The sequence below is a fragment of the Crocodylus porosus genome, unplaced genomic scaffold (genome assembly GCF_001723895.1).
Source record: "Crocodylus porosus isolate Cpor-Errol unplaced genomic scaffold, CroPor_comp1, whole genome shotgun sequence".
NCBI lineage: Eukaryota > Metazoa > Chordata > Crocodylia > Crocodylidae > Crocodylus > Crocodylus porosus.
This window is the reverse complement of record NW_017728910.1, coordinates 33,830,254-33,842,440: the sequence shown is the minus strand read 5'-3', so window position 1 is coordinate 33,842,440 and position 12,187 is coordinate 33,830,254. Positions and strand designations below refer to the sequence as shown.

At 40.3% G+C, this 12,187-nt stretch overlaps 1 protein-coding gene and 1 long non-coding RNA gene across 4 annotated transcripts in view; both read right to left on the bottom strand.

Annotated features, from left to right (window-relative positions):
- TRIP12 (thyroid hormone receptor interactor 12) overlaps nucleotides 1–269 on the bottom strand; it is a 110,039-nt gene extending 109,770 nt beyond the window's left edge. For all 3 annotated transcript variants that reach the window (XM_019533007.1, XM_019533008.1, XM_019533009.1), the window contains exon 1: nucleotides 188–269. The gene's annotated coding sequence lies outside the window, so the exon portion shown is untranslated. The remainder of the gene's footprint in view (nucleotides 1–187) is intronic.
- Nucleotides 270–10,456: 10,187 nt separating this feature from the next.
- LOC109308720 lies at nucleotides 10,457–12,155 on the bottom strand. Its single transcript, XR_002100696.1, has 2 exons — nucleotides 11,980–12,155; nucleotides 10,457–10,592 (listed from the first exon to the last, which is right to left on the bottom strand). It is a non-coding gene; the product is annotated as an uncharacterized LOC109308720 (long non-coding RNA).
- Between the last annotated feature and the right edge of the window lie 32 nt (nucleotides 12,156–12,187).

The window sequence follows — 12,187 nt, the reverse complement described above, 5'->3', positions numbered from 1 at the left end:
AAATGCTAGTTCTTTTTATATGAAAAAAAATACTGTATTACAGACAATTTATTTGGGGTATGACAAGTGCCAAAATTACAAAAAAAATGTTACCATTTTAGAACTAGTACATTATCATCTTATTAAATATTGATTGTGGAATTGCATCATGAGAGGCAAAATTTAAATGCTAAATATGGTGCCTTACCTTTGACAATTCCCCGATTCAAGTGCTCAGCCACAAAACTAAAGTTCTAACTCTGACGTCTGCATAGTAGTAATCTCTTTACCTGCAGTTAAAAAAAAAAATAAAAATAGGGGAGGAGAGAGGGGAAAAGAGTGACAGAATTACACACTCCAATGCATTAAAACACTGCCAGTTTGCCAAGTAGCATGAAACTACTCAGCTAGATTCAGTTTGATAAAGCCAACAAGTACTTCTGCACCCCATGGAAGTTATAAGGTCAGACTAATGCTTTTCTGTGAAGGGCACAGAGTACACGGCCACCCTTCAGCAAAGCCTCCATTTCACCTTAAAATTCTATACCCAATTACTCATCATTTGAGTGCTTTGTATTTAATGTGTTTTAATACAATCCTAAACAAGTCACTGCTACTCAATCTTCTGAGGAGCATCCTTGTAAAACACAGCTGTCCCAATATACTATGGCCTAATGAAATGCACTAAGCTCTAGCTGATTTCCCCATAGGATAATTTGCCACTAGGGTTTGATTCACCATTGTTACAATTCCCTACCAGTGTCCTCTCACCCAAACATCTCCTCCTGATAACTGGTCAGTACTGCAGAGTTTGCCACTGTTTACATCCCCCCTTGGAGTAATGAATTACCCAGACCTGACTATGCCATGAGGGGTAGTTAAAATTTGTTTAGCACCTATCATCTAGCAATTTTAGGCAAAGGATAAAATACACGACCCAGATGCTTCCAATGTGTGTTTATGAGTCAGAGAAACATCAAAATGAGCCCCTATACCCTTACAAAGATTACCAGAAAGCACTCTGTACCTTCATACAATGGTGGCAGTTTGAGGCCAAAAAAAAAAATAATCTAACTCACTGACCTGCTTGGAATTCAGTGCATTAACCTCAAGGGTGGGTATGTGAGCCAACCTGTACAGATTTTATAAGTTCCCCAGGGAATATTTGAAACTTGATGCTTAGACCACCATCTGCTCCAACAGAGCCTCACAGGATCATTGCTGCTGTAGGTTTCTCTCTGAATGCATTTAAGACACTTCCAGGTCTCAATTCTCCATCTAGAGAAAAAACTTCAATCCTATCTAGGTTGTTTAGAAAGCAATAGAGCTAGAATAACTAAACCATGCTTCCAATCTGCATATTATAAATGGCTGTTATGTGACAGATTTTTTTTTTAAAACAGGTCAATGCTAATTAAACCTAAGAGCTCCCTAACCAGTTAAATATTAATAAACTCCTCTTTTCAAAGTAAGGGACTCACCTAAAGTAACACAGCATGCAGCAGACGCAGGAGTTACAACACCTGGTATAATAAAACCTCAAACTTTTGGATTCTGTGGTATAACCTAAACCACTGTGGAAGTGCCAGCCAGGTAAGTCACTTTGCCTCTCTGTATTATGAGCACAGGAGACCCAGTGCCAGTGTCCCATTACACCGCATCTTAAAAAGGTAAATAATCATATGCTGCCTTTCAAATTTCTATAAATGCTTCTTTCTTTCTGTTGCTTTTTAGTCACTTGAATACAGCAAAAATTAAAATATCTGTCAGATGAGGCAACAGTAGCTTACACATTCTCTGCTGTGCAGTATCACTATGTGAAATGTAAAGACTGGAAAATTAAAGTCAATAGAGGGGAGGAAGAAATACAAAAAACAGGTCTTCAGGAATCGCATCAAGACTACCCTTTGCCTGCCTTGATGTTTCCCTGAAACAGCTGCTCTGAGGACACTTGCATATACCTGAGAACCATGCACAAATGCAGCCTGGCTGACAGTACAGATGCCACAAGTTCTATGAAGTTGTGCATCAGTGACATTTTTAGCGGACTATAACCAACTCCAACAGTTTCAGACTACAAGGCACTCCTCAAATCAAGGGCTATTTAATATACATCAAGTTTCCACTTTAACTATTTCTGCTTTAAAGCTGTTAAATTACAGAACTATAGACTACTTGAGTGAATTGATCTCCTACCATTTCTGAATAATTGAACCCACCAACAAGTTGGATTGAACCCCTACCCTGAAGCATGACTGTTTCAGTCTGAAATGCACTTCTGAAAGTGCAAGTGTCTCAAGACAGGCCAGTAGACCACAGACACTTATAATCCTTATAGTTAAAGGACACTTAAATACCTAAATCAAGTACAGATGCTTAAAATTTAGTTTCTTGCTTGTTCTGATCAAGACTGATGAAGAATGTCTTGCATTCATAAGTGTGTCTAACTCTATCCCACCTACGTAGTTGGGCCAATAAAAAGACACCACCCTAAGAAATCGTTACCTCTCCAATACTGTAAGACACAGAATTCCCTGAAAGTGCAGCTTCTGAAAACAATGCTTAGGACTTTATGCATCCCAAAAGGCTGCAGCATTAAGATGTCATTTCATTTGCATGTTATTTACAAATGTGTTCAGAATCCAAGGTATTTAAAGAAGTGACAATTGCAGAGAAGCAGAGAAGTATTATCTTCTTGCATTATAGGCAACCTAAAACATTATTTGAAACACACAAGCTAGCATTATGTTGAAACAGGCAGTGACATAAATGGAAATCTCAACATCAGTATTATTTCAAAGTTAAATATCCAAGGGCTGTATGCTTTCAATGTCAGAACAGCTCACTTGAAACAAAGGTTTAAGTTTCTTCATCAACATCCCTTATGCAACCATCAGCTTCAGTACCAGTCCCCCTCGAATGACTTCCAAAATGCAGCTACAAATAATTGACATGTAGATCTGGAGTAGTTAAATGTAATACTGTGGCCATCATGTGCCTGGGTCATTTACAAGTGCAGTTGCTAGAGTGGCAGTTAGAACTGGACTGGCCTAGGCCAAGGGTGCCAACAATATGGCCCACAAGGGTGGGTCTCAGGCTGTACACCTAAATGCCCTAGCCCTATGCACTGCATGCAGCCTGTACAGCTGGTCTGACATGTGCTGCATGATGCACATGGGGCCAATCCAGGGCTCATACTGCATGCAGTCCCCATGCCAGACCAGCCCTGTATGCTGGATCAGGGGCCAGCCTGAATCAGGCCCACAGACTGGCCTCTGCATGAGTACAGCATGAAGCATATACCACAGACCAGCACATGCATGCCATGTAACACAAGGGCTGGGGCGCAGGCACAATGCCAGTCTACAGGCCAGATCTGGCTAGTGGACAGACCCCACATCCTTCATTCAGCTTGTGGGCTGGACAGTTTGATAACCACAGCCTAGGCCAACTTCTGGATGTTGAAACAACAACTTATTCAGGACAGTAGTTTATGCACAGGAAATGTCAAACCTAAGGGTGCTCAGTTCAAGCCATTAATTTCCCCAGTTTGCAAACACTTTTAAGGAAGTGAATAGACACATATGATCACATTCAGTACTGTTCAGGAGTGGATAAAGAAAGGCACAACAGGAGATGCTAGAAATAAAGAAACGAGCAGGGCAGTTTATGTTTAACCTTCTGCACCTGTCCCTATTGTACTACTACTCAGATTCTTCCAAATACATATAAAAAAAAGTTATGCATTCTCCCATTGAGGAGGAACAGTGCCATGGCACCAGAGTAGCACAGACCTAAATGCCACCAAGTTCTGCAGGTGTTAAGACAAAGTCCTCCTTACATGTCTCTCACTTTTCTAGCTGGCCAGGTAGAGAGAAGGAGTAAGAGACAGCAGTGTTCTATAGTAAGTTTAAAAACCTAGATGCTGATATCTACAACTAAATACATATTTTGTTTCTGGGGAGACTTTATTCCATGCTTAAACAGTTTATGTAGTTTAATCTTTCTACTGCTGTGTCATTCAGTGCACATACACATTTGTAAATATGTGTTCATGTTTGATATCTCCCAACTGGGAAGGGGGGGCAGGAGGAAACCCCAACACATGCCAGAAATCTACATTTAGGAAAACAAAGCATTTATCATGTCTTTGGCAAGGATTTCCAATAAAGAACGAGCAAAATGTCCTAACAAAATAGGATTAGAAAGAATAAGGAATTTGAAAAGGTACGAAACAGAAGGAAGGAAACAAGGGCTCCAAATTATGGAACACCGCCCTTCCCCCCCCCACACACGATATGTAGGCTCTCTGTTTAGAAAGCCAAGCCAATACAAAAGCAATAAACCTAACCAGGGTGCTGCAAGAAACAGTCAGAGGTGCCACAGGTAGAAACTGCCTCCTGTGCCTCAAAATTCAGGAGGCATCAGAACCAAAGCAGCAGCAAAGTTTTATAACTGCTTATAAAACTTAAGCAATTTTTGCTGCAACTGCTTCTCAGTTCAGCCCCGATGTGTCTTTTGAAAACCAAGGTATATAGGGGGCAGTTTCATCCCATAGTAGTATAGAAGACTACAGAACATCCTTAGCCTGCCCCCTTCCCAGGCCTTCTGTCCCAGCACCTCATCCTTGCCAGCTGGGCATCCCCAGACTCTAGAATTATAATATTTCTATTATCATAATAGAATGTATATTAGTTGTTAAATGGGGTACTGCTAAATTCTGAAAAGTTTTGAAAGGGTACTTAGTCAAAAAACCACTAGATAGTACCTAGAAATGCTTCACAAAGACTAAAGTAGCTGTTAGGGAGAAGTTCAGTCCTGTGCAGATAAGGCCTAAAGCTTCGATACTACTGGTAAAACCATTCAACTAAGTCTTTATTCTTGCTTTGATTAGTGCAAGATACAAGAGGCAAGGAAAAATAAAACAGAAGTTTCCCCTAGTTTAAAGGCTAACTAACAATTCAGCTACCTGATCAGAATTAGAACAGAGGAAATGTATTTATAGTTTTACATTAGGTAAATTCCTATCAACAACTGAAACAGCTAAGAGGAGATTCTTTAATTATTATTTATTTCTCAGCTAAAGTGTAGCCTGTATGGGGAATGTATGCTTTCAAATAGTCACACAAATTAAGTCTTTAGAAATGTTCCCTTTCTGAAAACAAACAGGAAAGGAGAAAAAAAAAAAAAGTTTCCTGGTTTAACCAAGCTAGGACCCGTCCATATTAGACAGTCATATCATGGACAGTCACTGTCCCCTAACCCGGTTGCAAGCAGGGCTCCAGTATACAGTAAATCTATCATTCAAAGACAAACTAAACCCTTTCCTCCGATCTGGACTTCATATTGACCAGTGCACAAGCCTTGATCAAGAGTATTTGAAACACTCAACTGAATACAACCCTGAAGAGCTGAGTGAATGGACACTAAAATCATACAATCATTCCCCCAAAATTCCTATTTTGTTGTAGCAAATGATTAATTTAATTTACCTCTGAAAATCCTAGAAGCAAACCTGTGTTTATCTGAAAGTTAGCTGCTTACAAAACCAGGTATTCTTCCTTAACCTAGATAGCTAATCAATTGGAGAGATTTTCAGGTTGATGACCCCCCCCCCCCGAAAAAACAAGCTTTAAGCATTGACTTTTCAGATGAGAAATGCAACTCCTCAATACTTGCTTTATTCTAGAGACTTTGTAAAATGATATTTACTAGTTTGGGGTATAGGACCAGAGTCTGACAGCACCTATTAATCAAGCTCTTCAACTTGAAAGCCGTAATAAAAAGACAGAAAGGCATACTAACACAAGTTGGGGGCAGGAAGGTGATATTTACCAAAAAGCTGTTAGAGAATACACAAGTTGGTCATCCCCTCCCTCACCTACACCTCAAACACCCACCTAGGAGGCTTGTGTTATGATACAAACTCTCATTCCTCATTACCATTATTTTAAATCTAGAAAGTGAAACTAATAAAATATTGAAGCATTTTCCCCCATTCTAGTAGACAATTAGTTTCCATCACTTCCAAGAACACAGAAAATACTAGGGGTGTATAAAAACAAAGATTTTTTGGGCCTATACCAATGTTCAATTATTAACAAGCCATAATCAGCCAATACCAATTGCCAATATGCAGCCTGGCAGCTTGGAGACCAGTGTCCAGTGGGTAGGTCCATTTGCAGGGGGGAAAGGGGGGGGGGGGGTGCAGATCAAGGCCCCTGGAATGAAGAAGCGGGACTGGGGCAGACACTGCCAAGCCGGGACAAGGCATGGAGCTGCAAGCAGCTCATCCTGGGGGGCTCAGCACAGATCCTCCCACTATACCCCCCCAGGGTGGCCATTGGGGGCAGGGGGAAGGGTGTACCCCCGGCCCTGTGTACAGGGCAAGGGCAGGCTGCTGCTGCAGGCTGGGGCCAGCACTGGGCTCTTCCTAGCAGTAGGAAAGACTGAACCAGGGCTGCTGCCCTCCCCAAGCAAAGTGGCACTGGTGTGTGGGCTGTGCCCCCGCTTCCAGCACTGCACAGCCCAAACAGCACCAGCTCAGCTCTCCTGCTAAGAAGAGCCTGGCATCACCATGAACCCACAGCAGGAGCCCACCCTCACCCACACAGATGCAAGGGCACGTGCCCTCCATGGCTCCCCCCAGGAATGCGCATAGCAGCTGGATCTGTTGTCCCTCCCATCCCCCCAGACAAGTCACTCACAGCTCTGTTCAGCACCTGCCCCACTTGGGCAGCGCCTGCCCCAGCCCCACTCCCTCACTACAGGGCCCTCGATCCCCACCCCCGCAACAGACTTAGGCAGACGCTGCTCTCCACTGTCCAAGCTGCTAGGCTAGGCTGGCCGCATGCGGCATTTGTCAGTGACATTAATCAGCCACATCAACCAAAAAAGCTGATTATTGATCATGTTAATTTTCCTTGTATTGGTACCAATATGATATGGACCAATGTATAGGTACGCTGCTAGAGAGTATATTTATTTTCTCTACTGCGCATGCAAGATTTTATTCTACATCTACTGGAATGATTCTTAACCAGGGTGCTGCAAGATCCCATGAAGGATGTCAAGAGTTGCAACAAGTTAAGACAAGTACGGGCTCAGGCTTATTCCTCGCCCCCATTACCCAAAGCCCTATAATATATAAAAATTGGTTTTTGAAATTGGGTACCATTCAATTCACAAGGAAGGTGCCTCGAGTCCCATTAGGTTGAGAAGCACTGGTCTACTGCTTTCTCTAAATCAGCTTGTAAAATCTCCCATGTCCTGGCAGACATTTACACATAACCATTTCAAAGAGAGTCTTACCCATACAGACCACCTCTTTAGCTCCATACATCTTCCTTAAGATCTTTCTTCAAATTAGTCCACATATCACCAGACTTAAAATTTCCTACAGCTCACTTCCATTTGTCAACACCTTTAAATGACAAACCTAAGCCCGTAAGTGATGAAACCTGAAGTACTGTACTGTTTCTAAACTAGGGAGATATTACTGTTCCTGCTTAATGTCTTTGTATACACAGCTCCAGAACCGAACTGATTTAAAAAATAAATAAATAAAAAACCCAACCAGTACATTTGTAAATTTTTTTTCCAGATCTAAGAATTCTAATGGGCTACTTCAGTAAAAGGAGTTATTAGAAGAGAGAATCTAGCTAATACAGCAAAGTTGTCACCCAATTACTCTGAAGAAGTAATACCCTTATTCACAATTATGTTTTTGACAAAGAATTATTTTTGTTTGAAAACACATGTACAATGAGGAAAGCACACTGATTCCAGTAACTGGATTCAGTAAGACCAGCTGGCTTTTCCTTAAAAATCATTGTTTTGCTTGGAGTGTACATAAAAATCTGAGTGATAGATAATGCATGTTTTTTTGAAAATCTGTTGCTGGGACAGCTATTGGGCTAGCAAGTTTTGTGTTAACTCTTGCTTATAAAAAGAAACAGTCATAGTATTATATACTGCAAACAGGCATGAAGTTCAAAATGTATAAGTGGTCTTTGGAGTAAAGATTTGTTCTCTGCAGTTACTTGGTCATATTTGGTCCATCTACTTTGTCTCATGTTGAAACACCTTTGACCATAGCAAGTTAAGATGTGTGCACTTTAGGGATAAATTACTACCTCAAGCTTAAAGCTGCTATGAATTAGGTTATAAGAGTGGCAGTGTAATTTCAGTCACCTACAAGTCATATCAATAAAGTGCGCACTCTTACAAACCCAGCATCTGTCACATGAACAGATAACATTATTTGAGTTTCCTAAACACTCCAGCTCCTAAAGGAGGTAGTGCTATGCTTTCATTTTCACTTTTACAGAAAATAGCCAACAGTTTACCAAATCTCTCCACTCAACATATTTATGGGCAATATGTTTGTATTAGTCAGATAAGTGTCAGTAAAATATTTGTTCAAATAAATACACAATTTTAAGGAGAAAGTAGCTTCCTGACTTCCAGAAAAGTTTGAAAAATTCATAGTGAACATAAAGTACAAGAACAGTAAATCTCAGGCTTCTTTCTGAAATATCCAGGTTTCTCCTACAGGCTCCTGAACTCCAGGTTCAACTCCCAAGAGAAATTACTCAACCTTATCTCTTTCAGAAAATCTTGATATGTTTGCAGTTTACCATGTACAGAGTTTTATGGCTAAGACCTTCAGACAGTGGTCCTGCCTGTTCAAAATGGACATCAAGCCCTGTGCTATTTGGAAAAATACTCCCCATATCCTAGCACCCTTGGCCAAAGAAAGCTCTCCTTACACTGCATTGTAAAACTGTTGTTGTTTGTCTGTTTATCAACTTCTATCCAAGAAATAAAATGGTTCTGTATAATTAACCACCTGCTGAGATACAAACATTAGGTAAAATAAAGTTATTAAAAAGTATGATATCGCGTATTTTTTTAAAGCAATAATAGTATAAAAGCTTAAGTCTCTGTCTGTCCATCTATCTCACTTTATTTGCACTCTGACTGGCTGTTTCCGTCAGCCAATCAAAGTGCTCCAAGCATGAGGGAGCACCACCATGAGTCCAAAGCCATGCCAAGGACCGGAAAGAGGGTGGGGGAGCCGAGGCCAATAGCGCTGCCCTTAGCTTCCCCAACCAGCTCCCTGCAAGAGGCAGAACAGCAGCAGCATGGGGCATTAGGTGGCTGCACTCCATCCTTGCTCCCCTCCTCGCCATTCTTGACAGGCAATTGGCTAGTATATGCATAAAGCCACATGTAATTGTAGGGCTTTTGATCAGATAAAGACCAAAGGTTCTTCCAAGAAGCAGGGGGGATAAAAGGATGTCTTGCAGAGCCAGTTAGGCTGTCTTAGTTGTAGCAATTTGGAGTGAAAATGGGAAAACAAAAATCCCTGCTCAAATGATAAGTGTGCTGTATGTTCTCCTAATACTAAAGACAAGTGTTAGCAGTGAGTGTGCCTTGAAGAGTGGCTGACATCATTGAGCCTAACTCTCCAAACTTCATAACAATCCCATCAAAAGCAAGATGCAAGGTGAATGACAGATCAATTACAGATTTCAGCCATATTTTTAGTGATGTTTTTAAGTCAATAGATTTCAGCCTCAGTCAGCACACTGCAACAGAAGCACTGCTATAGATGGTGTGGATGAATAGTTTGATTATGCATGCTAGTTACCAGACTGAATCAAAGAATATGATTGGAAATAAGCATAACCAGATTCATCCATCTTGCTAGGGGTTGTGGGACAATTAAAGAACAAAAATTGACCCTTTTAAATATTCTGGCTGCCCAAAACTCACTGCCATTATTAGCACTTCAAGGTACCTAGTTAAAAATTTACTGACTTAAAAAGTTCCTGACTGCATACTGGAGACAATTATTAAGGAGATGTTCCTAGAATTATTCTATTTTCCAGAGGACTGATTTCATGTTCTGAAAGTGGTTTTATGATTTTCTTTAGCAAAATCTATTATGTGCATTTTATCAGAAACAGATGCTTTAGTCTCAAAAAGAAAGGAGTTATGATAACTTTGCTACCGTAAGGGAATACAGTATTTCGTATATACGACTGGAAAAGCTGCAAGGAAAAAATAAATACATAAAAGAAGGATGAGCTGATGCCGATTTACCGTCCCATGGGCAGGGATGCACATAGCAATATTTTAAACAAATAGATAACTGTTCAACCTATTATTGACATAATACCACGCCGTGGAGCAATAACATCAATTAAACTAACTCGTAAGGCATTTTACTTCAGAAAAAAGTGTCAAAACTAAGAAAAGGCAGGCAAACACAACCATGAAATCTTGTGACAGGAGTGCAACTCCCGTAAAAAAAGAGACAACAATAAAAAAGCAGATTCAGAAAGGGATCACAACAGCTTATATACTACATAGAAAATAGTAGGAATAAGTGACAGATGTGAAAGATCTTTACACTTAAAGAGCCCAGTGCTTTACAAAAAAAAAAAAAAAAAAAAAAAAGATAATATTCTATCTCCATCTTATAGACAGGGGAAATGGAAGCAGAGAAATAATGCAACTTGCCCTGGGTAATCCAGCAGGCTAGTGGCAAAGCCAGGAAAAGAACCAGGACAAGTCTCATCTACTTGGTAGTACAGTGTACTGCTCTGCAGTCACATATAGGTGTGACAGAACAGAAAAAGAATATATTTTTAGCATGTTACAACATGAAGAAGCCATGATAAAGCAGTTTACAATATTTAATATATTACTTGGCCAAATGTGATTTAATCTACAGAACACCAGCAGTTACAGATCTATATAAAGAAAGTACAGTTATCATATCAGACTCCCTGTCAAGGGAGTGTTCGGGCCTCATTTACACTAACTAGGAAATTCCATGTCCATGTTTTATGACTTAGACTTTAGTCATGTTTCCAATCAAGCTAAACAGCTAGCTTACCCTACTGGCTGTATTAAGTATTGATGCCTCCCAAAAGAGTATGTCTTAAGGATCTAATTGCCAAGCAGAGGCAAACATTGAATCCTTCCTACTTAATTTACTTTTGGGCTTAAGCAATGCTACACAAGTAGCAGGCATCATCCACCACTTAAAAGGTCTTTTCCCTTCACATTCTATTCTTGATGGTTTTGCATTTTAACTTTATTTAAGCATTTTCCAAGATGGAAAGTTAAACTAGAAAAAGTGCACTAAGTTTAAGTGCAGATAAACACTCAGTTAAATGTAATGTACAAAACCAAAATGTTGACAGCTTGCCTCTGGCCCCTAGCTGGCATAGATGGGGAAGTTTTTTAATGTTTCCATTACTTCCTCTAAAAGAGAAATCATAGAATCAAAGAATATGAGAGTTGGAAGGGACCTCAGGAGGTCATCTAGGTGTCCAATGTCTTGCTCAAAGCAGGATCATCTAGTCGGGGATCTAGATGATCCCCAACTGGATCATCCCAGCCAAGGCTCTGTGCAGTCAGGTCTTACAAACCCCCAAGGACAAAGATTCCAGAACCTGTCTGGGTAACCTTTCCAATGCTTCACTACTCACCTAGTGAGAAAGTTTTCCTAATATCTAACCTCAACTTCCCTTGCTGCAACTGGAGACCATTGTTCCTTGCTCTGTCACCACTGAGAACGGTCTAGCTCCATCCTCTTTGGAACCACCCTTCAGGTAGTTAAAGGCTGCTATTAAATGACTTGTTTTGTTCTGTTCACCTGTACCAGGAAGCCTCTCACAGGCTTTCAAAAGACTATTTTAATCAATATCCTATTTAATAAGTAGGTAATCCTATGGACAGATGTAGCAAACTCATTTGGACAGCTATGTAATTCTTATTTCCTCATGATACCTTAGGTCTGTTTACATCTCCTAAACACCCACCAATTTGAGATTGGAGGCTATATATTCTCAAGAGGAACAATGAAAGTTCATTACTGCAAGTGGTCCAATGTTAAACAGGGAAAGCAATGAGACCTCCCCATTTATTTTGATCAGATTTTTAGCACAGGAATAGAAGACACTGAGATCAAGTGCTACATACCTTGGGGAAACACTCTACTTACACAAGGACCATTAGCACACATGAATCTGAAGCCTACAAATGTGTGCATTTTATAAGTTCAGTAAGTGTTGCAAGGCAAGATTCCAAATTTTTTAATTGGTTAGACTCTTTTTTTAAAATTGCCTCAGTAAAATGCAGCTTTACTCACCCCATTATTGCTTTTGCTTCATACTGATTAACCATAATG